Raw genomic sequence first — 23,954 nt, 5'->3', positions numbered from 1 at the left:
TGCTATTTTCATCAACACTTTGTATATGTTATTTTATATAGGAACCCCATTTTATAGTTGAGGAACAAGAAGAATCCAGCTCTGAGCCAGAAATCTATCTATGTGTGAGTTTTCAGGTCCAACTACACAGGATTATGAAGGCTTATTTGGTAGGCTTCTCATGAAAAAGGAGACCTCCTTTCCCATATACGTGCTGAAAGTCAACACCCTTCAGGAAATGCAGTCAAAACACAGATGACTTCATCAAGGCCATAGAGAGAAGGAGAAGACCCTGGAGTTACTTTTATGTTCTTGAATTCACTCCTAGCTGATTTATTTCCTGCTACACCTAATCCTCGGGGATGGGAACTTCTTGTTTGGAATCTCTCAATTACAAGATTTTCTCACCTCTGTAGTGATGTAGATAATCTTCCATCCATGCATCACAATTCCACGGAGCTTGTGGCGAGGGGTGGGGGTTGGGAGTGGGGATGGAATAAGAACAAGAAGACTCTGGTTCTTTCCCTGATTTAGTCTTCTCTTACATTATGCAGCAGACAAGCCAATGGTTACTTAGATGTTACTTTCATTTTGATGTGTCCTAACCAGCTACTGTAAAACTAGGCAGCTCGGTTCCCTCCAAGCTCAACTCCTGAAAGACATTTAGCCTAATGGAGGTGGAATAACTAGCCAGATCTTCCTAACTAGTCAGTGCTGGGTTCCACATTGGAACTCTGGCTGCCTATTTAGAAAATAATATTCTTGATATTATATATGATTAGTTGAAAGCCATAAAATAAATTAGTGTATACAGAGTTCATAAATGGTATACTTTAAGGTAAGACTTGCTACACATTACAAATAATAAATAGGTATACGGTGTCAGATTTCCATGTCAACCCTCTAGAATTGAGATATGTCATTGAGGAAAATAAGTTTCTCCTGTATCTATAAACTCTAGAAAATTCTCAATAATTCCCATTAATTCTACTTGTAGATTTGCTTCTCTCTAATGACTATAAAAAGACTGTTACCTGCTCCTTTTGCAAAAAAAAATGTCTTTTCCCTAATCTGAAAAATGGTATATTTTGATTGTAATATAGGGTTCACATTGTTTGGCATTAATTTTAAAGCCAGGCATCTTTTGGTGCTGATAAACAGGCTATAACCGGGAAAATGATTCAGTTCCTACTACCTACATATTACTATCATTATGCTAGGACTCTGAGATGTATGTATGTGCATATTCCTGAGTGTTAGACAGCTTATGCAACATATGTAAGGCCCTAGGTTTGGTACACACACACACACACACACACACACACACACACACACACGTATTCCACTATGTTACCCTTGATTTAAAGTTTGCATAACATATTTTGTCTACATTATTACTTTCTATCTTTCTACATATTATTGAAAGCATATCTCATATATACAGTACAAACTAAACAAAAATGTTACCAATAATAGCGATAACTTTTCTTTACATAAATATTCATTTATTTTGTATTTAATGTAGGTACTGATATAGTAGGATTTATACCCATCATCTTTTTTTAAAGATTTATTTATTTATTAAGTATACAACATTCTGCCTCCATGTATGCCCACACGCCAAAAGAGGGCGCCAGATCTCATTACAGATGATTGTGAGCCACCATGTGGTTGCTGGGAATTGAACTCGGGACCTATGGAAGAGCAGCCAGTGCTCTTAACCACTGAGCCATCTCTCCAGCCCTATGTCCATCATCTTGATGTTTGTTTTTATTTTACTCATCTATTCTATGTCCACTTATTCTTTGCCTTTTTGATTAATAAAATTTTGCTATCTTTTAGAACTTAATACATGAATGTCATATTTATATCATTTCCACACCTTTGTGTTTCTTTCCAATTCCTGCTGTTTCCCATACTCTATCTCAAATCCATGGCCTCTTCAATTATTGTTTTACATACGCTCAACTTACTGAGTCTATTTAGTGTTGTTCATAAGTGCACGTCTCACATATTTTTCTGGCATTAGTATTTGGTCAACAATTTAGCTACAGTTACATAAAATTTTGTCCTCAAAAGCCACTCTGTATATCAGTATGGGATGTCATTAAATAACTAAAAATAATTCTACTGTTTGACACAGCTATACAATTCCTTGGCATATGCCCAAAAGACTTAACATCCTATTCCACAGATACTTGCTCAACAATGCTCATAACTGTTCTATTCACAATAGCTAGAGAAAAGAAACAACCTAAATATCTTTCAATAGAGAATGGATAATGAAAATGCAATACATACACTATAGAATTCTATTCAGAAAAAAAAAAGAAATCATGAAACTTTTCAGGTAAATGGATGAAACCAGAAAAGATCATATTGAGTGAGGTAGCTAAGACCCAGAAAGACAAACCTTGAATATCCTCTCTTGCTGAAGGTCCCTAGCTTCAAACCCTCAGATATGAGTTTAAACCAGGAATGTATAAAGGGATCATGGGGGCTGGGATTGAAAGAGGGATAACAGGATACAGGTGATAGTAAGTGAAAAATGGAATAATGGGAGGGGGGCTCCAATTGGAGAGGAGAGAGGGAGGGTCAATACAGGAGGAGAAGTGGAAAAAAACAAATAGCACTAAGGGTGTTTGATAAAACTTCAAGCAATCCCATTATTTTGTATTTACCTAAAACTGTTCACAATACCTACACACAAATATATGTATTGGCATGATATAGTTACAGATATAGATATGTATCTTAAAAAAAGCATGCCATCAGGCCTGACAATGCTTCCCCCAAAAAGCTATAGACTAATAAAATCCCTAGTACCATGCATGAAGAACCACATTTTCAATGGTTGATAAGAGCAGTCTAAGTGACTCTCAAACAATATAAACTATCAGTGTAGTCCTTGGTTTCTTCTCAGGAGTTAAGGATGCACCCATATTGCTGAAGACACTGTACAGTTGGATGATTATAAATGGACCTGACACAAAGCCTTTTTAGTGTAGTCTAGTTTCCATGGTTCCAGAAAATACTTTTTAAGTTGCCAAGGAATGTTGACCACTTTTGGGTGGGTTACTCAGTCTAGGGGTTGTAACCCACCCTGCAGTTCAGTTATTCCAGGGTCCCAGAGAGGCACTATCTGGAAGATATGGGCTGAGAGAGAGGAAGAAGGCCATGCTAGGTTTGTCAGAGCCTCCATTTATTAGAGATGGGGTGCAGCTTATATAGGGTAAGGAGTTGGGGGGTGGGCACAGGGGCCTGGGCTCTTGCCTCATGGTTCGCGTTCGTCACATGGTTGGTCAGGTCACGTAGGCCTGGAAGTCACAACTAGGAATTGACACACCTAGTTCTCCAGATAGTTTGGAATGTGGGGCGGGTTCCGCTAATAGATAGCTCTCCATTAACAGCCAATTTGGGTGTGGGGTAGGCTCTGTCAATAGAACGATTCTTAACACAATTATGGGTGTGGGGTTCTCTGCAGACTCCCCAGGGTGATGGTTCCTGTAATAATCCTAGGAGGAAACGGCTCCTGACAAAGGAAGGGAAGAAATTAATCAGGTCTACCCTGCTGTGACACCTATGAACTACAACAAAGATCAGCATAGCAAGCTATCCATAAATTTATACTAATATGTTTATGGTAACCAACAACTATTTAATTGAATCTAGGGCTCACTCAACAGGAGGGAAATCATGCCTGGTACTGAAATCCTTGCCAGCTTCCCAGAAGTAGTGAGGCTATATACCTTAAAAAAAGAATCTATTACAGTCACTTCACTAGAAAAGAATTCCTGACAACCTTCTAAATCTTATCACAACATCTACAGATAAGTGTAGCTATCGCTGCACATGAAAGAATTCTCGTTATATCAAATCATAGAAAACCACAACAGTACACAATACAGAGATTAAATGATCATGGAGAACCCAACAGATAGCTACATCACAGTTCTTACATCTATGGCTAAAGGAACATCATGGAAGAGAGAATAGAAAGACTATAAGATCCAGAGGACCAGGAAGTCTGTGATGAAATGGGATCCTCTAGAATTAGCTGCACAAACAAGGCTTGAACATTGACAATATCAATAGACATCCTAAGATTGTTAGAGGAAGGCCATTAGTTTGTCCCCAGCTGCTTAGCCCTGAAATAATCACACAGAAACTGTATTAATTAAATCACCACTTGGCCCATTAGCTCTAGCTTCTTATTGACTAACTAGTAAATCTTAATTTGACCCATTTTTATTAATCTGTATATCACCATGAAGTCATGGCCTACCAACAAAGTTTCAGCACATCTATCTCAGGTGGTGGATCCATGGCATCTCCCTCTCTGCCTCCTTCTCCCAACATCCAGTCCAGTTTTCCCCACCTACCTAAGTTCTGCCCCATCAACAGGCCAAAGCAGTTTCTTTTTTCATTAACCAATAAAAGCAACACGTAGACAGAAGGACCTCACATACCATAAGACAAATGAAGAAAAATTTAAGTGGATCCTACCCCTAAACAAAGAGCTACTGACAACTAACGACTTCTGTGAACAGGAGAATTAGCCTCTTCCAAAAATAAAACTTATTGGCTGACCAATTCAGAATGGTCACCTGAAACCATACATATACAAATAACAAAAAGGGACTGGAAAATAGTATTTATATGTTTATGTGCACACATAACAGTAATAATTAAAGAAAAAGAGACTATAAACTTGAGAGTGGGTGGGGCATAAGAGAGATTAGAGGGAGAGTACTTAGGATGGCCTGGAGGAACAAAAAGGAGATGAGAAAATGATGTAATTTTATTTCAATTAAAAATTTAAAAATGAAAATTTATATTGAAAATAAATACCCTATCAGAAATATTCAAATATCAAATAATATATTCATGTGCTCACTTAAAATTTATGTACATAGATCATTCTTTTTTCTTTCATATATTGTGTCTATGAAACTAATACACACAATTGCTTCTTTTTATTTCTGAGTAGTATTTCATATATGGATGAATAACACAATTTGTTTATATATTTTCTTTTTCAAGAACATTCTGGTCATTTTATTCAGTAGTTATTAAAATAAATATATCATGAACATTGATCTGTAAGTATTTCTATCAAATTTTTTTCATGTACATTTGTAAGCACCTAGCAATGCTAAGTGATCCATAGAGGGGTTCTATTAACTTTTACTTAAAGGTTGAACATGCATTTGGCCTTATTATATACCGATATATGGCATTTTGTCTGATACTTCTAAAACCTAACAAGCTTTAGACCTCACTTATTATACTGAATCATCTTAGGGTTGTTACACAGTCTTGTTTCACAGATAATAATGTTATGACAATTATCTTGAGGAGAAATCATCACTTATACTTACACAGTTTTAATGTGTTCATATCCTATTTCAATTCCAAGTTCTACTGTCTTTCCATTTTTCCCTGAATCATTTCTTCTAATATTTTTAGAGCACTCTGCAAAAATGTAATCCCCTTGATCTTTGTATGAAAATCTTCATTTATGATGCATATTTTGATAGACGTGGGCTTTTTATTTCATTTACTAAAGTATTTGTATGTGTGTGGGAGGGTGCAATGGCAGGTGTTGCAAAGTCAAATAATAACTTGAAGGAGTTGGTTCTCTCCTTCTATCATGTTTGTCTCAAGGATCAAATTCAGGTTTTCAGGCTTGATTGAAAGTACCCTTGACTCACTGAGCCATCTCTCCAGTCCCCACGGCCTCATGTTTTAAAAATAAGTTTAAAAGTATACTTCTATTACTTTCTAAAATAAGTTTTAAATGCCTTTGAAAAACGATCAATTGTCAACCATATTATTCCCCTTTGAAGGTTCTGTGTTTTCCCTAGCTACCTTTATAATATTTTCAATGACTTTGTTTAATCAACTCTTTATCCTTAATGTACATAAAGGTGATTTCTTATTATTTTTCAATTTGGAATTACTAAAATGTAAATCTTAGCTAGTGTATTTCATGAATTTTGAACAAATTCTCAGCCATTATCACTTGAAATATTACTTTTGGCTCAATCTTTCCCTTTCATTTATATTTCAAATACATAAATGTTAAAGCATATATCATAGCAACGGTATGATCATTTTTCTTTTACTTTTCTTTCTCTGCCTCACTTTCTCTTATATTGAACTACACCCCAGTTCACTGGCTGTAGACTTCTGTCTGCCATATCTATTGCTAAACACATGCATGTCTTTTCATTTCAGAGGCTTTAACTTTCATTTCTAAATGTTATATTGATGATTAAATGTTCTAATTGTTTTATATTTCCATATCTTATCTTACCCTTTTCCTCTCTTTTGGACATATTATTTAATACATCATTATAAAGTCACCCGCTAACCTCAGAATCAACTATATCTGGATCTAAATCTATTTTTTTCTCCTAATTTTTAATTTTTTTGTAGATGGAAGTTTCTGTCATACCTGGTCCCGCAGTTGTTTAGCCCCAAATAAACACTCAGAGGCTTATATTAATTATAAAGTATTTGACCTATTGCTCAGACATATTACTAACTGGCTTTTATGCTTAAATTAAACCACAATTTTTATCTATGTTTATTCATGTGGCTGGTATCTTTTCTCAGTGCAGCATCTTGCTTCCTCTGCGACTAGCTTGTGACTGCATCTCTGCCTTTTCTCTTCCCAGAATTCTCCTAGTCTGCTTGCCCTGCCTATACCTCCTGTCTGGCTGTTGATGAATCAGTGTTTTATTAAACCAATACAAGTGCCAAATCTTTACAATGTACAAGAGCATTATCCCACAGCATTCCTTATTGTGTAGCCAGAAAAAAAAATGTGTGCCAAGTGGTGTATATAAAAGAGTCATAGATACACAGATATTGCAGATGATTTTATCTTTTACCAGAGTCAATTTCCCATTTATTTCATTAGGCAATAAGGATGAGTGATTAATCAACTGATTCCAACTATGTGATCTGGACTACATTGCAACATTAGTATTCCCCAGTCAACATCTGACAAGTTATTATCCCTGGAGGATATAGGAGTTCTGGAAGTTAAAAAACTTTTGACTTTCAAATGTATTCAGCTTAGCTCTTTAGCTTCTTCAATCATTTTTGAACACTGGCAAAGTCTTACCAGGGTAACCAGCCATGTATTTCACATAACCCTCCCCCAAAGTTCTTTCTTTAAGAAAATTGGGGACGTGGTGACACATTTCTTGTTTAGTGAAAGAACTATGAAAACATTCCAAGGTGAAAACTGTCTGAGTGTTGGCATCACAATATTTTAATTTGTCCAGGCAGCCAGATGTTTGGAACATTTCTTTAGTTTTGGAAGCTATTTATTCTGTACTACCTGTTTACTCAGGTAATATTATATCCTTTTCAGGTCTCTGATGGAGTGAAAAATAAGATAGTTATAGTTACAGTTTTCATTGTTACAAATTCAGAAAAAAATCACAAAAAATGTATAAAGTGTATAAAGTTGAGAGACTTAAAAGCTTAAATTGTTTATCTAAGAAAATGTTTTGGGGTCTAAAAACATAGTTTTGGGTTGCTAATACAAGTTAGGATAGAAAGCAAATTAGGTACAAAACTTTGAACAAAAATAGGATAGATAATGGAGTATTTTCTCTGAATTTGCCAAATGAAAATGGACTGGACATTGTGAATGTAATTTTTACCTAATAGTTGCTCTTATTGTATATAGTTTTACTACACTTGAGTTTATTCTTTTTCTTGGGATATTTCCTCTGGATGATTTGTCCTTTTGCTTCTGGTGTTTTATTTGTCCAGAGGTCTTCAGATTCCTTAGTTGGATGCTTTCATTCTGGAAAGACAAAAACAAAAGCCAGCAGCAACCCTAACTTTGGGAAGTTTCTTTTTGGAAGGTGATAGCTGATAAAATGAAAATCTACTCTTAACAGTTAGTTTAGATTGAATTATCACACTGTTTGATGAACTATCACCTCTCCTAATCAAGAGGTCTCTCATGCTTGAATATAATCTTTTTCAATCTTGATGGTATTCATAGCTTTCCTTCTCCTGTAGAGACAAAAGCAAAACCTCTTCTCCAATGTAACACATATCATGGTTTCCATTGTGAGGTAAACACATCTTTAAAATACATAGGCTGGTTTAATTCAGTAGATTTTTTTTCTATTATCCAATATCTCTTCTCAGCTATCATTCATTTCTCATCAACTAAAAAATTTAAAGCTGATAAAGTATTGTGCAATGTAGCTATGAAGGTCTTTATTACCTCTTTCTTTTTATCTTTCAGAGTTCAATTAGATCTTTCTATAACTGCTTTCCCTGAGGGATTGTGTAGTATACCTGTAATATGTTTTATGTTGCAATATGCAATAAAATTTCATTTTACTAGAGATAAATGCTGGGGCATTGCCAGGCTTAATTTGTGCAGGCATCTTTATGATGACAATAACTTCTACATGGGTAATTATGGAGTCGGCATTTTAGAATTCAAAGCAGTTGCCCATCAAAATCCTGAATACGTATCTGTGGTATAGTGTATATACTTGAATTTTCCAAACTCCAAATCTGAAACTCATTCATTTGCCAAATTTCATTTCTTAGAGTACCTTTTGGGTTACTTCCTGTGGGTGGTAGGCTTGGTTATACAAAGAACAAGTAAGATATTTCCTTATGCTTTCCTTGACTGTTAGTAAGTGATAGAGAAATCTTTCTTCAAACCTTTGCTATTAACATGGTGTTTGTTATTAAAGTCTGAGGCTTCTACCAAATTTCCTACCAATAGTTGATCAGTTTCATCATTATCTTGTGATAGATGGCCTGATAGACCAGTATGAGATCTAATATATGTTATATACAAGAGATGATATATATTTCTGATTATTTCCTGTTATTGAATAAATAGCAAAGTTAATTATGAATCATCTGAAATAAGTTCAGAGGTTTCAATATGTAAAACAACTCTTCCTGCATATTGAGAGTCAGTAACTTGTTGTGGGATAATATTCTTGTACACTGTAAAGATTATCACTCGTACTAGTTTAATAAGACACTGATTGGCCAGTAGCCAGATGTGAAGTGTAGGTGGAGCAACCAGACCAGGAGAATTCTGGGAGGAAGAAAGGCAGAGAGTCAGTTACTAGCTAGATATAAGATGAGAATGCCTCACCGAGAAAAGGTACCAAGCCATGTGGCTACACATAGGCAAGAATTATGGGTTAGTTTAAGTTACAAGAGCTAGTTAAAAATAATGAGCTAATAGGCCAAACAATTTATAATTAATTTAAGCCTCCATGTGCTTCATTGGGAACAGGCATAACAGTAACTTGTGCCTAAAATAACTATATTAAGAGGTTTGGAAAAACCTAATAATATCATGAGACTAGCATATAATTCTGACTTTTAAACAGAATCATATGGGCTATGAGCTACTTTATTTACATTTCCTGACACATAACCTGCCATTTCTTGTTTATCTGCATCACTATAGAATGTAGGGGCTTCAGAATTTGTGTACCCCATACAATGTGAAGAAGGTTCCAATTATTTTTCTTTTATAAACTGAAGTCTCTTGCCTTAGGGATATTTATTGCTAATACCTCCAAAAAAATACAGCAAGCTCTTTCTCAATGTTCATTTTCTGTTCATAATGAGGCAATTTTAGCATTAGTAAAAGGCACTACAATTTTTTTCTGAGTCTGTCCTTGTTAATTGACAAAGTCATAATTTTCCTTTCAGAATCAGTTCAGAAATCTTTTCTACATTGGTTTTATTTTAACTTTATTTTTTACTTTGTATGAAAAAATCCATTCTAAAAATCATTCCACATAAGAATTCCTGTGGAAGACTGCATAGAAGATAAAATAACCAGACTATAATCAAGCACTAGATCTAAATGACCCACATGTGCATCCTATAATTTCTTTTCTACCAAAGCCAATTCTCTCTCAACATTAACTGATAACTTTCTTGGACTATTTGAGTCCTTATCATCTTTTAGGTTTGAAATAAATTACCTAGTTGTTGAGTTGTCTATCCAGTTGTGGAACATAACCAGTTAATATCTCCTAATATTTTTTTAAAAAATTATTGAGTTTGTAATTATTATTTCCTGATTTGTACTTTCTATGGTTGTTTTTTTTTTTTTTTGTAAACCTATTTTATATCCTAAGTAATCTATAAACCTTCCTCTCTGTACTTTTTGGGTATAATTAATAATCCCCAACAATGCAAAAATTTCTTTACCTCTTCAAACATTTTTTCCTAAGGTATCTGAGTATGAATCAACTAGTAAGATACACCATATAATGGTAAATTATAGATTGAGAAAAGTTTATGAATTATTTCCAATAGTTGTTGTATAAAAATATTAACACAAGTTGGGGCTCTTTAACTTCCCTTGTAGAAGAACTTTCCACTAATACCTTTTAACAGACTGGGACTTATTATAAGTAGGCACTGTGAAGGGAAATTTTTCCCTATTCTGTTCTTGTAAAGGTATAGTAAAAAAGCATTCTTTTAAATCAATTGCTATACTAGACAATCCTTTAGGTAATAAAGATGGCAAGAAAATTCCAGGCTGTAAAGCACCCATTGGCTAGATCACCTTATTAATAGCTCTTAGATCTTTTTACCATTCTCCATTTTCCAGTTTTCTTTTCAGAGACAAATATAAGAGAATCAAAACATCTAACTTTCTGATTTTTCTTAAATTTTTTAGAAATCACTTCTTTTATCCCAGTGTCATCATAAGTATGAAATCCAATATTGCCTGCATTTCAAATGCATTCATCTGTTGGTGCTGATCTTGCCGTTAAAGATCTAAATCACCCATTTGCATTCTGAATTAGCATTTTAAAAAGCCAATAATTCAGTTAATATTTGTCTAACTTCTGGATATGATATCAATTCTATTTACAGCTGAAGTCAATATTTGTAAAAAAAATTAGTGAAGGTTTCTTTTGGGCCTTGTATAATCGTATTGAATGACTCAGTCCTCTTTTCTAATTCTTCAATCCTGTCCCAATATACAGCATAGAACCAAGATGTGATCAAATGAAATCTACCTTTGCAAATAAACATACTGACCTTCACCAAGGAGTTGATCTTGACAATTTTCAATACCTCTAGCCATATTTTGTTATTCTATGGCCATAGTTTTCTCTCTCCACCATGTTTTCTATTGTAACTGAAGGTCAGCTTCCAATATTCCAATACTGCTATGGCTAAATCTTTCCAATCTTATGAAATAATTCTATTCAGAATTACCCATGAATTTAACATGGATTTCACAAAAGGTGAATGCATTCCATATGAAACTACTGCTTCCTTAAATCTCCTCAAATCTAACATTCTACAGGATCCCAATTAACTTCTGAATGGCATTGGTAGTATGCCTCATCTGGAGGTCACTCTTGAATAGGAACTGGATAAGTTAAGCTTAATTTCTAATAACCTTGGATTGTTCACCTTCAGTTTCATAATGTAATGGTGCAGTAGGTCCTGCTCTAAACTCCTCTGCTCATATGTAAATATTTTTCTTAGTTTCATTCATAGGTCTTTCTAAGGATTGTATCTTCTCAGCCAATATTTTTGTGTTGGGATTGTTATCAAACCACTCTTTTGAAGGCTAAAATACAAATTATCAAACTTATAATGATTATAATCAACATTATATCAATCTTAAGTTGATTATCCAGTCATTTAATTCTTTTCATTTTTAACTATCCATTGTGGAACTGTACAGAGATCTAACTGCCTGCATCGTAAAAGTCTTGTCCATTTTTAATGTGGGTGAAACTCTTTTTTTAAAAAAATCTAAGTCCCCCCCCCTTTAAGAACTCCCAGGTATCTCATCATATATGCTGAAAATGGCAGTGAAGTGTGAGGTTACTGTCATCACATTGCTCAACTGTATAGAAAATGCAAGCAGGACATAGCCTGGCTGAGGGGACCTTCAGCTGCTTGTGTGTAGTTGGGGGCTAAGAGTGTGTGGCTGTGGCATCAGCAGTAAAAACCTGAGTGGCTGTTGAAGTGACTAACCTGTGGTGGCAGCAGCCTGAGAAGGGAGTCCAGGGAAATCTTGCAACTCATTATGAGAGGGATCCAGGTGCCTGAAAAGCAGACACAGGAGGATTTGCAGAAGGAGCCCCATGTGGTGGGAAATGAGGGCCTGGAATACCTTAGTGACAGAGTCAGCTCTTGGTGATTGTCTAAATCCTGCAGCATTTCAGACCTAGCTGCCAATACCCCATTTTTAAATTGATTTGGTTTTTTCTAAATTGATAAAAAAAAAATACTTTCCCATTCTGTAAGCTGCTTCTTTGTCTTTTTTTAAATATTTATTTATTTATTATGTATACAATATTCTGTCTGTGTGTATGCTTGCAGGCCAGAAGAGGGCACCAGACCCCATTACAGATGGTTGTGAGCCACCATGTGGTTGCTGGGAATTGAACTCAGGACCTTTGGAAGAGCAGGCAGTGCTCTTAACCTCTGAGCCATCTCTCCAGCCCCTACTTCTTTGTCTTAATGGTAGTGTTCTTTGCCTTACATAAGCTCTTCAGTTTCATTAGGTCCCATTTACTAATTGTTGCTCTTAGTGTCAGTGCTCTAGCTAGAACTTCAAGTACTATATTGAATAGATATGGAGAGAGCAGACAGCTGGTCTTGTTCCTGATTTTACTGGAATCACTTTGAGTTTCTCTCCATTTAATTTGATGTTGGCTGTCAGCTTGCTGTATATTGATTTTATTATGTTTACATTCATTCCTTGTATCCCTGATCTCTCCAAGACTTATCATGAAGGAGTGTTGAGGGTTTTTTTGATTTTTTTATTTAATTTATTTGTTTATTAAAGATTTCTGCCTCCTCCCCGCCACCGCCTCCCATTTCCCTCCCCCTCCCCTGTTCAAGTCCCCCTCCCTCATCAGCTCAAAGAGCAATCAGGGTTCCCTGACCTGTGGGAAGTCCAAGGACCACCCACCTTCATCCAGGTCTAGTAAGGTGAGCATCCAAACTGCCTGAACATAGCGGACAATGAGGACTACTGAGAACTCAAGAACAATGGCAATGGGTTTTTGATTCTACTGCACGTACTGGCTTTGGAGGAGTGTTGAGTTTTGTCAAAGGCTTTTTCAGCATCAAATGAGATGATCATATGTTTTTTTTTTCAGTTTATTTATATGGTGGATTACATTGACAGATTTTCATACATTGAATCATCCCTGTATCTCTGGGATAGAGCCCACTTGATCATGGTGGATGATTTTTAATGTGTTCTTAGATTCTGATTGCCAGTATTTTATTGAGTATTCTTGCATCAATGTTCATGAGGGAAATTGGTCTGTAGTTCTCTTTCTTAGATGAGTTTTTGTGTGGTTTGGGTATCAGGATAACTGTAGACTCATTTAAAAAAAGTTTGGCAATGTTTCTTCTGTTTCTATTATGTGGAACATGTGAGGAGTATGGATATTAGCTGTTCTTTGAAGTTATGGTAGAATTCTGCATGGAAACCATCTGGCCCTGGGTTTTATTTGGTTGGGAGACATTTGATGACTTCTATTTCCTAAGGGGTTATAGATATATTTTAATTGTTTATCTGGTCTTAATTTATTTTGATATGTAGTGCCTATCCAGAAAATTATCCATTTCTTTTACATTTTCTGATTTTGTGGAGTATAGGTTTCAAAGTATGATCTAAATGTTCTTTGGATTTCCTCAGTCTCCGTTGTTATGTTACCTTTTTCATTTCTGATTTTGTAACTTTGGATATTCTTTATCTGCCTCTTGTTTAGGTTGGACAAGGGTTTGTCTATCTTGTTGATTTTCTCAAAGAACCAGCTCTTTGTTTCATTGATTCTTTGTATTGTTTTCTTTGTTTATATTTTATTGATTTCAGCCCTCAATTTGATTATTTCCAGCCATCTACTCTTCCTCAGTGAGTCTACTTTTGTTTGTTCTAGGGCTTTTAAGTGTGCTGTTAAGTAGTTAGTATAAGATTTCTCCAATTTCTTTATGAAGGCACTTAGTGTTATAAACTTTCCTCTTAGCACTGCTTTCAAAGTATCCCATAAGTTTTGGTATGTTGTGCATTCATTTTCATTGAGTTGTAGAAAGTCTTTAATTCCTTTCTTTATTCCTTCCTTGACCAAAAGTGATTCAGTTGAGCATTGTTCAATTTCCATGAGTTTGTAGACTTTCTGCAATTAGTGTTGTTGATAAATTCTAACTTTAAGACATGGTGGCTGATAAGACACAGGGTGTTACTCCAATTTTTGTTATCTTTTGAGTTTTGCTTTGTTACCAAGTATGTGACCAATTTTAGAGAAAGTGTCATGAAGTGTTTTGAAAAGGTATATTATTTGTGTTTGGGTGAAATGTTCTATAGATGTCTGTTAAGTCCACTTGAGTCATAACATCTGTTAGTTCCCTTATTTCTCTGTTAAGTTTCTGTCTAGGAGACCTGTCTATTGGTGACAGTGTAGCATTGAAGTCTCCTACTATTGGTGTGTAGGGTACGGTGTGAGATTTAAGCTTTAGTAATGTTTATTTTATATATGTGTGTGCTCTTGTATTTGGGGCATAGATGTTCAGAACTGAGACTTCATCTTAATGGACCTTTTTTTTCCTGTGATGAGCCTGAAGTCTCTTTCTCTGTCTCCTTTGATTTATTTTAGTTTGAAGATTTTTTTGTTAGATATTAGGATAGCTACTCCCACTTGTTTGGAGAAGATTTGATTGGAAAATCTTTTCCCAATGCCTTCCCTCTGAGGTAATGACTGTCTTTGTGGTTGAGGTATGTTTCTTGTACGTAGCAGAAGGATGGATCCTGTTTTCATATCCATTCTGCTAACCTGAGTCATTTTATAGGTGAATTGAGTCCATTGATATTAAGAGATACTAATGACCAATGATTGTTAATTTCCATTGTTTTTTGGTGTTAGTATTTTTGTGTTTTCCTTCTTTGGTGTTTGCTGGTGTGAAGTTGTCTATTGCCTGTGTTTTTGTGGGTATAGTTAGCTTCCTTGGGTTGAAAGTTAGCTTGGGTTTTTCTTCTAGTACTTCCTGTAATGCTGGCTTTGTGGATAGGTGTTGTTTAAATCTGATTTTGTCATGGAATATTTTGTTTTCTCCATCTATGCTGATTGAAAGCTTTGCTGGGTATAGTAGTCTCGACTTGCATCCATGGTCTCTTAGTGTCTGCAGTACATCTTTCTAGGACCTTCTGAATTTCAGAGTTTCCATTGAATAGTCAGGTGTAATCTGATAGGTCTGCCTTTATATATTACTTGATCTTTATCCTTTGTAGCTCTTAATATTCTTTCTTTACTCTGCATGTTTAATATTTATATTATTGTATGGTGAGGGGACTTTATTTTTTCTAGTCTATTGGGTGTTCTGTAAGCATCTTGTACCTTCATAGGCATATCCTTCTTTAGGTTGAGAAAGTTTTCTTCTATGATTTTGTTGAATATATTTTCTGTGACTTTGAGCTGGAGTTCTTTTCTATCTTTTATCTCTATTATTCTTAGGTTTGGTCTTTTCATAGTTTCCAGATTTCCTGAATGTTTTATGTTAAGGATTTGATAGAGTTGACATTTTCTTTGACCAATGAATCTATTTCCTCTACCATAACTTCAACTCCTGAAATTCTCTCTTCCATCTTTTGTAACTTGTTGGTTAAGGTTACATCTGAAGCTTCTGATTGTTTCCCCAGCTTTTCTACTTCCAGAATTCCCTCAGTTTGTGTTTTCTTTATTTTCTCTATTTCAATTTTCAAGTCTTGAACTGTTTGAACTGTTTGCTTCACCTGTTTGAATGTTTTTTCCTTGACTTTCTTTAAGTGACTTGTTGATTATTTTTTTCCAGTTTTTAGTTTGCCCTTTCCTCCATTTCTTCAAGGGATTTTTTTTCATTTTCTCTTTAAGGGTCTCTATCATCTTCATAAAGTTATATTTAAGGATATATTCTTCTGATTCTTCTGGGTTAGGGTGTTTAGGTATTTATTTTATAGGACCACTAGGTTCAGGTGTTGCCATGTTGCTCTTTTATTGAATATATTCTTGCATTGGCACCTACCCATCTCTTCCTCCAATTGGTGCTTCATGGGGTCTCTCCTCCTCCAATGGTGAGGCCTGTGGCTTAGGTGGTCGCTCTTCCTCCTGGTACAGGTGGAACCGTGTCTATGCTAGTTGCTGATGTGCCTCTGAAAGGTCCTCTCTAAGGTGCAGTCAAGCCCAAGTCTCCAGTGGTCATAGGTGCAGAGGGGGATGGTTTCAGGTATAAGGAGGCTGCCCTGGGGTCTCTGGGGCTTCACTGGATGGGGTTAGAGCACAGGATGTGCCTCCAGAGCCTAGGGTCTAGAGATCAGGGCCCTACATCCATGAATCCAGACACTCACCTTCGAGGGGCAGTCAAGGTCAAGGATCCAGTGGTCAGAGATGCAGTAGGGGCTGGTTGCAGGTGTGTGGAGGCTGCTCCCAGGTCTCTGGGACTTTGTTGGGTGGGGTTAGGGGTGGGACACCGGATATGCCTCTAAGGGCTAGGGGCTAGAGAGCGGAACCCTCCAGCCATGAACTCAGACACTCAGCTCTCCAGGGGCAGTCCAGGGCCAAGGCTCCTGTGGAATACCTTTAGTCTTATAACTCGTTCCAAATGAACACTCTTGGCTTTTGTCACATTCCCAAAAGATATCCTCTGACTCAAAATGAAGATATCTTTTCTCAGATTATGCTTCTATTGGACATAGCCTTTTAAAGTTGCCCCCATGGAACACCAGGGATACTTGTTTAGCTTATTCTAGAGTACAGCTGTGTGTGTTTGTCTGTCCATTAAGAGTGCAAGCTTCTGATAATCATTAAAATTATCTTTGTATCTTCAGACTTTAGATGTATACAAGATATTCAGTGAAATCCCATGGAAACACAGGCTTGAATGGACAGATCACTTTATATCTTTCTACTTCATGAACACTGGTATTTTCACAGAGGAGAAACATTTTTTATAGGAATATCATCTGACAGTATTACAGCAGACAAAAATTATAAATAGAAAACCTAATCCCACATTTTTTCCTCTTAAGAGATGTAGTCTCACATAAAACAAAGACCTAAGGTTCTAGAATAGACAGTTTACATCCCCCACCCCTGGAATTCTAAGTCCTCTATTCTAGTGATGGAAAATAATAATAACAAATACTTCTGATACTGAAAGACTTAGGTGAGTCTCAAAAAGTCCTGCCCAGTCCTGCAGCCGTTAAGTCCCAAAGAATCACACAGAGGTCTACATTAGTTATAAACTGATCAGCCCATTAGCTCAGGCTTCTTATAAACTCATTCCTATAACTTACATTAGGCCATAATTCTTGTCTGAGTAACCACGTGGCTTGGTACCTTTTCAGCGAAGCAGTCACATCTTGCTTCCTCTGAGGCTGGGTCCCGACTTTAGACTAAAACTTCCCTCTTCCCAGAATTCTCCTTGCCCCATCTCTACTTCCTGTCTGATTACCCCACCTATACTTCCTGCCTGGCCACTATCCAATCAGTTTTTATTTAAAATGCAGGTGACAATTGTCCCACAGCAATCTACCTTTTCCTTCATATTTGAATTATATTAATAAAGTTATGGTTTTAGTAACTGTGTACCTACAATTTCATCTTATAATTTCATATATAATTTGCAAATATAAAACTGCCAGGTCATGACTGTTTTATTAATAAATTGACTATAAGCAGTTTCATAGAGCAAAGGTTATGGTTACTGAAGGCTTAAAATCTTGGCTCTGTTCCTTACTGGCCATATAACCTTGGCTATATATTAGTTGACCTGTGTGGGTGTCAGTTTTTTATTGGTAAACAGGTGGCAGTCAATAGTACACATCTTAAAGCATCACTGGAAGAAAACATTCCGTGACTATGTCCTAGTCTGCACTGACAAAATGCTTGCCACTAGCCACATGGGACAACTCCTGTTAGATCAAGTAAGTAACTCAATTCAATTTATTTTATTCTGTTCTAACTAATGCAAATGTAATTTAGAATGGTAACACACATGACTAGTGGCCACTTCCCTGAAAAGCAGTCTTAAAACAAACACAGCATTTAATTCAATGAATGGTATAAGTGTAATCCACGCCACAGAAAAGTGGCACACAAGTCAATCTTCTTCTACCTAAATCTCATGAATATTTTTTTCCTAATAATTTTGCTTTTCGACTAATTTTCCCCCTTGCAAGAGGAATGGGTTTCAGAAAACAACTGACTGCTCAGCACACCTCCCCCCACCTTCTCTGGGACCAACATATGTACTGCATACTTACCCTATTTTGAAGAATTTTTCCACCAGTAATGGATCCTGGATCTAGTCAGATTCTAACAGTGTTTTTACTACTATTGCTAGACTTTTAAAAGTATAAAGCTTTAGCATAAGTTTCTTATTTGGATTAACTTACAAGAGGATTTTATTAATGTGCTTGAAATAAATAAATTACTCAACCGTTCTAAACCTTAATACATCTAATGCTTCTCAAAACTCACTCTGTAACTTATCTTGCTTTTTAAGAAGGTTAGAAGATGGTTTAATGTTTCACCCTTAACTTGGAAAGGGTGTGATCTCAACATTAATAACCCCATGTCTATCTCAATATAGCAATGCTACTCTACTTTGCAAACAGCCCTAGGACATCAAACCAAATTTTTTTCCCAGCAAAAGACTCTGTGAACAATAAAAATGATCAAGGTTTCTTCTCTTGCTATAGGACAGGAGCCAGCTGAGAATATGAGAACAATTGCTTTAAGAAATAATTGAAGGTCTAAAGTTTTCAGATGTTTTAAGAAACACACAAGCCAGAAACATGTTAGACAGACACAGTCCTTCCATTTACCATTCTATATTCTAAGACAGGAAATGCAGAGATGCAACTGCAATGGTCTGGCATCCTCAATGAGGATGACAAGGGAAACTGGCCTGCTGTAACAGGGAGGAAGCAGAGGATATGGGGGTGGCGGCACACACATGTCACCTCAGCACCCGAGAAGTTAAGCAGAGATTACTGTTTTTTAGTTTGAGGTCAACCTGGACTATGTAGCAAGGTCGATGCCAGTTTAGACGGCACAATGAGACTCTGTCCAATAGAGACAGAGACAGGCGGCGGGGGGGGGGGGGGGGGGGGGGGGGGGGGGGGGGGTAATTAAACACAGTTTTTTTTTCACCACATCAGTTCTTTATTTAAAAAGAAATTTTAAAACAGAGTCTCACATAGTACAAGCTAAGCCTCAAACTTGTAAATAGATGGCTGGCCGCGGGCTTCTGATCATCCTCCAATAGATGAGACGAGGGCTGTGCGTCTTTCTGATGCTCCTCCACGTACCTCTCGGTAGATGAGACCTGCACTGTGCGTCTTTCTGATGCTCCTCCATGTATTTCTCTAGTGCTGGGTTTTCAGAGTGAACCACCAGAACTGGCACCTCATTTTGCTCCACAGCTGGAGAACCCTGGATGTCTGTTTGTTTGCTTGGTGGTGGTGGTGGTGGTGGTGGTGGTGGTGGTGGTGGTGGTGGTGGTGGTGTGTGTCAGTTTGACGTAAACTAGGTTAATCAGAGAAGGGAAAACCTTAATTGAGAAAATGCTCCATCAGATTGGCCTGGAGGGAACCTGTGGGGCTTTTTCTTAATTAATGAATAGTATGGGAGGGTCCAGCCCCTGTGGGAGGTGCCACTCCCAGGCAGGGGTTCCTTGATTGTATAAGGAAGCAGGCTGAGCAAGCCAGGGAAGCAGAGTTTCCCCCATGTTTTGGTTCAGTTTGTGCTTTGACTTCCCTTCTTGGGGTACTGCAACTGTAAGCTGAAGTAGCCCCTTTCTTTCTCCCCAAGCTGCCCTTGGTCATGGCGGTCTTTATCATAGCTGCCCTTGGTCACAGCGGTCTTTATTATAGCTGCCCTTGGTCATGGCGGTCTTTATCATAGCAACACAGTTTTTAAAGTATGTGTTGGTATCAAAGCTAGCAGCTAGAAACTATTCAGTTCTAACAGAATCTTTACTTTTTGTCAAAGAGAATTTTTTTCTGAAGTAATTGGCAGTGCAGTTTAAACAGCATTTGGTTTGACTCAGATGTAACAATAAAAATGCTGTCTACTTTTAATCTCATTCCAAGGCTTAATTTCCTGTGATTATAGCTCTCAGCTTTGAAAATTAGGACTAGCTACTTCAAGCAGGATGTACATAGTGTCCTTTCCTCTACAGAGACCCAAGTCCTCTCTGTCTCTCAGACTGATTAAGTCCACCTCCACAATCACTTGAACTGGGGAGAAAGGAACTTTCTAAATAAAAGGAAGTTGTGATACAGCAAGAGAAGATGTCATGCAAGTGGCAATTAGCATAGCACATGCTACCTCTAACTCTTCTCGGAACCTGTAAGGACTAATGGCAAGCATTTTGGTAACAATTGCTATGCTTTACTGACCATAACACTGTTTATGATTTGTCCTAATAAGTAACTAATACTATGAGGAAATGCATAATTAAAGATGAAGTTAAAGCGGGGAGGGGAAACTTGCTAGCTGAATCAGGGCCATGATTTTGAATTATTTATAGGCCCAATGCTTTCTTTCTTTTTGAATTTATTCTTCTCTCAGATAATACATCCCAAGCACAGTTTTCCCTCTTTCCCCTCCTCCCAGTCCCCCCAACACACACACCACCCCTCAACACAAGTACTTTCATCCAGCAAATTCACTCAGAGATGTACATGGCCAATAACCCAACATGAAAACACTGTGGGGTGTTTGGTTCACTACTCTTATCAAAAATCAGTATCTAAACAGCACCTGGCCCCTACTGCACAAAATCAGCAGGATAGATTACCAAAATGAGGTCCTAATAGGATACCAAAGGGCTAAAGCCAGGGGACTTCTGTTTCAGTGGTACAATATGTTATCAGCATCCAAAATGCAAAACACCCATGGGCTATAAATGAAGACATTTTCTTCAATATACTAATAAAAGTTAGAGGTAATTTAAAAATAGGAACAGACCATTACCATTCCGAAAGTACAGAGCAAAGAAAAACCAGGCTTTTCTTGTTGTTGAGGCAGTAAGCAACTCAGATCACGGATACATATAACCCCAAATGTCAAACAGAACAAGACCTTGGAAAAACTCAATGAAATATATAGTTTGTGTGTCTTTCTACTGTAACAAATGTCCTTAGAAGGAAATATGCCATGCTCTTCAAATGGGAAAAATTACCTGAGAAAAAAGGTGTACATTTACAAATTCTGAAAATGGGAGGTGATGGTTTTGCAAAGTGAGATTAGAGACCATGGGGAGGGGGAAGCATTTTTCTTTATGTCTAGGACTGTAGAAGAGGAAAAGGAAAAGGCAGGGAAGGGAGGAAAGGGAGAATCTAAAGCTTTAGTTTAGATGGCTCAGGTTTTTATTTTTTTAGGGGGAAAATATGGGCAGAGAAGTTGATTATATTTGTTTTTTTTCCCCTGAGACTGGGGGGAAAAATTTAGTCGATTCTAAATGGTATAAAAGGGTTCTCTCAAGACAATAAAGTGTTCAATTACACATTGTTAGAGTTTGTAAAGTACTTACCAGGGCATAAGTTTCCAAAAAATTCCCCAAGTAGGCGACAATACTAATTAATAACTATACCTTATACATTTAGGTGCAAAACTAATCATAGGTAGTCAGAACAGGTAACAAAAGTCTCTCTAATTGTAGCTACTTGGGATAATGGGGCAGGAATTATAAGTTTCCATGCCTACTAGGCTACAGAGTGAGTTCAAGATCAGCCTAGATATCTTAGTGAGATCCTGTCACAGAACCATTACAGACAACCACGACTGCATATAATGCAGAGGTCAACAGATCACAGAGAGCCTAGCCCCAGCAGATATAACTTCAACGCATCTCCTGCACCAAGGACTCTGGGAACATCATGAAAGATGGGGCAGAAAGGTTGAAAGAGCCAGAGGGCCAAGAAGTCCTCTGGAAGGCTGTGTCTCCTAGACATGACTGCCTAAATAAGACCTGAACATGATATTGACAGATATGCAAGAAAAAGATCTCACAGGGGCCTACCCTTATACAAAGAACTGTAGGCAAATAGACACTCCCAGGCACGAGTCCCCTAATTGCTTATCCAATACAGAGTGGACAGGCCAGAATTCATATACACACAAATAAAAATGGGCTCAGCAAGCTGTTTTGATGTCTTTGTTACATACACACACACACCACCACCACCACCACCACCAACAACAACAACAACAACAAAAGCAGCACCACCATCACCAACAATAATCAAAGAAAGGAGGCCATCACTTTGAGAAGAGACAGGTATGGGAACATGGGAGGAACTAGAAGGAGGGGACATGGGAGACGTTGGAGGAAAGGGATAAATGATAAAATTATATTTTAATTAAAATATACTTTTTAAAGTTAGAGAACTGGATTTATGTAGTTTAGTGGTTGAGCATTTACTTAGCTGGTATGGGAACCGAGGCTTAATCACTAATACTGAACAACAAATTAACTTTATGTTTGTACAGATATGCATATGAATGTATTTATATGTATCTCGAGATTACTGATAGGCATACAGCTACCTGTCAGTAAATATTATATTCCTTGCCCCTTCACTAAATCTAGGCCCAGAATTAAACAACTGTCACACTTAAGATGTCTTGAAAACTTTCTTTATGGTATTTGGGCAAATAGTTGTCAAGAAAATAACCTATATTCTTTTCAAACCATTTACATATCCAGATCATTAGTTTACAAGAAGCAGGGGAGCAATTAGTACATCGTGTATGTAAACAAAAGGTACCACTTTCTACAATCATCTTTAGCTCTTTCAACTGAGAAGGCAATCAGCATCTTAGTCAAAGATTGTAAAACACAAAGGATCGTGAAGATTCCTTTTTGCCTACACCTGCCCCACTTCCTTTCCTTTCCAGACATTGTTATTAGTTAAGAATTCATTTTCAGGGTTAGCGAGTGGGTGGGTAGAGGCACTAGCCACCAAGCCTGATGACCTGAGTCCAATCCCATGGAACCACACTGTGGAAGGACAATGACTCGCAAAAGTGTTCTTGGATATTTACATGCTTATCACGGCACTTGCACACCCCCAAACATACTAATTACAGTCTAAATACAATTCTTTTCCAGAAAGAGAAGGTAGGCTTGATTTTGATCTCTTTCAAATGTCTCAATAGATCTTAAACATCAGTTCTTTAATATCTTCACTTATTTTAAAACTTCTGCCTCTGTCGAGAACCATATCCTTTCTTTTTCTTTAGTTAGACTGTTGTATTTCCATTTTCTCCTACAGTTGGAATTTCAGAAGGCATTGAAAGCATTTTCACTATTGGTATATATAATGTGTGTGCACCCAGGACATGTGCGGCAACCTTCTATCTGGTTTGAGATGGAGTCTCTTACTGTTTGCCATTTCACGGGAGTTTTCAGGAATTCCTCTCTCCACATCTCATCTCCTTGAACAAGCCTTGCATTAGAGGTGAATGCTTCTACATCCAGCTTTCTGAAGATGTCAAGAGAAGAATTCAGGTCCCCAGCCTTGAAGGGCAAATGCTTTAACCCTTTAAGCTCTCTGCCCAGCCCCACAATTTTACTTTTGATAATATAGTAGCTTGCGAGGTACACGTCGTCTCTTGAGAGAGATGAGAGATCTACTTTTAAGAAAAATGCCCTAAGTTCTTTTCTTTTCTTTTCTTTTCTTTTTTTTTGTGGTTTTTCGAGACAGGGTTTCTCTGTGGTTTTGGAGCCTGTCCTGGAACTAGCTCTTGTAGACCAGGCTGGTCTCGAACTCACAGAGCTCCTCCTGCCTCTGCCTCCCTAGTGCTGGGATTAAAGGCGTGCGCCACCACCGCCCGGCTCTTTTCTTTACATTCCTACAGAGTTGTCTAATTTCAGAACAGCTGTCTAATACAGTATAACCAGAGCTTTACAAACTG

This window comes from Microtus oregoni, unplaced genomic scaffold (genome assembly GCF_018167655.1).
Source record: "Microtus oregoni isolate MIOR12 unplaced genomic scaffold, Mior012 000061F_ref0000440, whole genome shotgun sequence".
Classification (NCBI taxonomy): domain Eukaryota; kingdom Metazoa; phylum Chordata; class Mammalia; order Rodentia; family Cricetidae; genus Microtus; species Microtus oregoni.
The sequence above is the reverse complement of the archived record's forward strand: the minus strand, read 5'-3'. Positions refer to the sequence as shown.